The 5,000-nt window shown below is 38.7% G+C and overlaps 1 protein-coding gene across 1 annotated transcript in view; it reads right to left on the bottom strand.

The window, feature by feature from the left end:
• The window catches only part of LOC143038839 (major facilitator superfamily domain-containing protein 12-like), a 69,588-nt gene that overhangs the window by 44,688 nt on the left and 19,900 nt on the right, over nucleotides 1–5,000 (bottom strand). The gene's annotated exons all lie outside the window — the stretch shown is intronic.

Raw genomic sequence — 5,000 nt, 5'->3', positions numbered from 1 at the left:
CTGGCGAATCACCATCCATCTCCGGATCTCATCCTGTCGTCCAAAGACGTGTGTCTGGGCTTTTGGTACAATCCTGTAATTATATATATACCAACAGACGAGGCTAATGTTAATGATTGGCCGTGCGATAAAACTGAAATATCAGTTTCTAGCAGCCTTTGAATCGTTTTGAAATATGTTGCTTTTCTGTTGGCTTATCATGATTGACTAAATGAGAAACATTAAGTGTTCTTTGCATGAGCGATGGGTATTTATTAGAAGCCATAAAATGAATATATGATTGCCGATGAAAAGGAAAATTTAAGTATTCTGCCAAGTATTGATAGACGGTTTGTTTTCGTTGTACGGTCCGATGAATTTAGAGTATTACAAAGGATTACAAAGGCGGAGCATGCCGACAGGAGACCTTTTGGTCCATATCTAGGTCGGATGCGAAAAAAATCATAATAATAATAAAATAATAAATAAAAACTATAACAATGTAAATAACAAATAAAATACATAAATAAATGCATAGGTATAGTTAAATGATAATAATAATGATAATAATAATACACTAATATTTCCCAACATTTTTTTGGCCATGCCCCACCTAATGATTACCTCTAGAATCCTGATGCCCCCCCCCCGCCTCCATGTGGTGATATATATAATTCTTATTAAAAAAAGATGGAAAATACTTTTGATTAAAGTTAATAATTGTACTTATATTTCATAAAAGTACCTTTTTAATGCCATGAATACACAATATACGAAGGATTGGGAACTTTTCTAAATGGAATTCCAAAATTATTCGCCAGGTGGCAGTGCAATCGAGGGTAATTTGAAAATTGAGGACAGAATGATGTATGAAATAAATGTGTGATTGCTACATTTTTATGTATTGAAATGTTACAGCTAATAGATCACAAGAACATAGACTTTGATTACCAAAACACCTAAAAATTGAGGACAGAATGATGTATGAAATAAATGTGTGATTGCTACATTTTTATGTATTGAAATGTTACAGCTAATAGATCACAAGAACATAGACTTTGATTACCAAAACACCTAAAATTCGAAGACAGAATGATGTAGGAAATAAATGTGTGATTGCTACATTTTCATTTATTGAAATGTTACGGGTAATAGATCACAAGAACATAGACTTTGATTACCAAAACACCTAGAAATCAAATTGCTCCCCTAAAAAATCAAATTGAGTTGGGAACCATTTCTGTACACACTATGGAAGGGCACCATTTTTCTCCTCTTCAGCCATTGTTAAACTCAAGATGGTGAATTTATTTTGCAACCGGGGCCGATGGACTGAAAGTGTTTGTGTTCTTTCATAACGAACTCAAGTCTGTTGCCTTAAGAATTAGTCGTATTTCCAAAATTTCCCAAAGACTTTCTTTGGTTGAGCGTATACTCGTAACTATGGCTCATCCTGCATCATAATGACCCACAATAGTTCTGTAATTTGAAAATGTTCCCAACTACTTATTGTATAACTAATCCTCTATACATCTATTGTACCCTAGATTAAAGCAAAACAACTTTGATCACTTATCAAAAATATTTTGATTTCGGTTACCACACTTTTGTCGTCAACAAGGACATGAACATCGGACTTCTGCATTTCATGAGTTGGTTTGCGGAGTTTTTGAGAAGAAGAAACCATGTCAACCTTGAAGACCTCTACGTGTGAGGTTTCACAGAGAACCAATATAGGACCGCTGCAATCAACGGTCGTGATCAACGACGCATTTCTCACAAAGGCGGAAGTATGTGAATCCCGCGATGGATATTTGTGTCGACAATACCACTTTTGGACAAAGGACATTCATGTCTCCGTTATCTTCAAGAAGGCGGTGTTATGTATTTCATCACCCCCAGTAATGGCATAACACATCCAGCTGTGTCTTTCGGCTCACATCTATTGTGATTTGTGTCAGGAATCACCCTAAAGAGCAAACTTAGCTTGAGACTCCACGTTGTGAAAACAATCCAGGTAGCCTCTGAACGCCTAAGCACGCGGAGACACATGGATTCATTTGGGTTACTCCGTCAGGTGGTAACATACCTGTACACTCATCACCATCACCGTGTACTTCTTATTCTTTATCGCGACTCTGCATAGCCAGACGAAAGAGAGAGGACCATAAGAACATAAGACCATAAGAATGAAGGAGACTGCAAGAGACCATAAGGCCTACACTAGGCAGCTCCGTATCCATCACCACCTGTCATCCCCATCCATAAAGTTGTCTAATCGTTTCTTAAAACAACTGATAGTTTCAGCGCTTACTACATGGTTACTAAGTTTATTCCATTCGTCGACCACCCTATTAGTAAACAAATTCTTGCCTATTTCCTTCTTAAATCTAAATTTGTCCAGTTTATAAGCATTACTGCGAGTCTTGTCCTGTTATTTTAATATGATGACCTTGTTTGTATCACCCTTGTTAAAGCCTTTGATCCACTTGAACACCTCTATTAGATTACCCCGCACTCTGCGTCTTTCCAGAGAGTGTAAGTTAAGGTGCATAAGCCTCTCTTCGTAAGGAACGGGCAAATGGGCCAAACATTTTATTATCACGCATATCAACAGAATTTAGACCAATAATTCCTAAACTTTTCTGGCTTGAGGCAGCACCCTTACCAAGCCTTTCAGAAGTCCCCGGCACCCTTATTAGAACATCTAAATTATAGTTTGTCAGTATCTTGTTGATTCAACATCAGTGTAACAACATTTTGTCCCTGGGTAATATGAAAATACTCATCTTTACACTGATGCTGCTTTAATGAACAAAAATGGATGACAAAGTGAGTCGGTAATACGAAAATTATTTTTGTCTTGAATTTTGGCGGCACCCTCAGTTGATCTCACGGCACCCTTGGGTGCCGCGGCACACTGGTTGGGAACCACTGCTCTAGACACACACACACACACACACACACACACACACACACACACACACACACACACACACACACACACACACACACACACACACACACACACACACACATACATACACAAACACACACACACACACACACAAACACACACACTGTAACACGACTCGGTGGCGCGGTTGGTAGAGTCCCAGACTGGGAAGCAGAAGTGCTCCCAGTAACCAGTTCGAATCCTGCCCAGGGCCGAAATTATTTCGGTATCGCTGCGCTTCGAGTCGTTACTCCGACTCTCGTGGGCGTGGAGTTGGGTGTGTGTGTGCATGTAAGGTCATAGCATTACCCATAGATCGGTCATACGAGCTCTGAGCTCTCTTCCGGGAGGGAAATAGCTGTCGATCACGAGTCCAACACGTGATCCAAAGATCAAGGTTAATCACACACACACACACACACACACACACACACACACACACACACACACACACACACACACACACACACACACACACACACACACACACACAAACATGTAGCTTGGAGAAAACTGAGAAATAAAAAGAACAATAGAACAAAAGAAGAACACGCAAGAAAATTTCATAGTGGAAGGAGAATTTAATGAAGATACATCTTCTCAGGTTGAAATAATTAACACAATTTTTCAATCAACATTCACCGATGGAACGACGTTGTAGAGAAAGTGAGAAGAGGAACGTTGGATTAAGAAATCTAAAAGCTGAAGTGAAGCAAGTTAATGAATTACTGAAAAAAACAGAGAAAAACAAAACAAAACACAAGGGCTTGTGGTGGGATCTCAAATTACATGATTATGTAGTGTAGAAAAAATAGTACATGCAATTCGTAACCTAATATTGTATCCAACAGTAAAAGTCATATTGCCACAAGATTGGAAGAAAGTCAACGATGTACCTATTCACGTGGAAGAGAAATTAGGAATCTCTTGAATTACAGAGATGATTGTGACTTCCAGGTGACTTAAAATATCTATGAGAAGATGAAAACTTGGTAGACAATCGATTTGGTCTTAGAACTGGATAAAGATGTGTATAAAATATGTTGAACTTTGACTCAAAAAAAGCTGACGTGCTGAGAGAGAGAGAGAGAGAGAGAGAGAGAGAGAGAGAGAGAGAGAGAGTGAACTGTGGATACGTAGATCTGGAGGAATTTGATTAAGTACTTCATAAACGATTGGTATGGAACTTGGAGAATATTGGAAGACCTCTTGGAATGGACGAAACCTTTCTCGAAACACCGATACAAAAGGACAGTAGTTAAGCATAAGTTATCAAGGTAAGGGAAATGGCTTGTGGAGTTCTGCAAGGGTAGTACTTGTATCCGTAATGTTTTTGGTTTACGTAAATGACGTGATGGAAGGGACGACATGCTACGTTAACATATTCGCAGACTACACAAAGATCACGAGGAGAATAAGAGATGAAGTCTGCAAAATGTTACAAGAAGATCTAGATAGAATATATGACTGGAGCCAAGTGTGGAAAATGAAACAATGCCAAAGCTTGCAAACTACTGGAAATGCGCAGAATTATAAGAGCACTTCAATGATTTATTCAATGGGAAATGGAACAATTGCCAGAGTAAAAGAGAAGTTTTTAGGAGTGTTGGTCATTCAATACGTGTCACCCGGCAAACACAAGACTGAAGACAGGACGGACTCTTGAAGAACATAAGAATAATATTTCATTACATGGAGGATGAGATATAAAAAAGAAGATCGCAGAGACCCTCATCCGTTCCAGATAAAAAAAAAAAAAAAAATAAAAAAAAAAAAAAACACATATTGATCCCCTGCCTAGCAATAGTGATTCACAGATGCCTTGGATCACATGCTGGACTCATGATCGACAGCTATTACCTTCCCAGATGTGAGGTTCATAGTGTGTATAGAATTGCAATATTTCATTGGTTATAACAGGGTGTCCATCCTGAGGAACAATATCACGCCAGAGAGATGACGTCACACAAGTGGCAAAGGGAACTTTTAAGAACAGAAGAAAGGAGAGATAGCAAAGGTGTTCGGTATTCTTCTTATAGTGGTGATTAGTCTCCAGTTTAAAAGA

The sequence above is a fragment of the Oratosquilla oratoria genome, chromosome 2 (genome assembly GCF_046742065.1).
Source record: "Oratosquilla oratoria isolate Oo_2021 chromosome 2, ASM4674206v1, whole genome shotgun sequence".
In the NCBI taxonomy this organism is placed as follows: domain Eukaryota; kingdom Metazoa; phylum Arthropoda; class Malacostraca; order Stomatopoda; family Squillidae; genus Oratosquilla; species Oratosquilla oratoria.
This window is presented reverse-complemented; position numbering and strand designations above follow the sequence as displayed.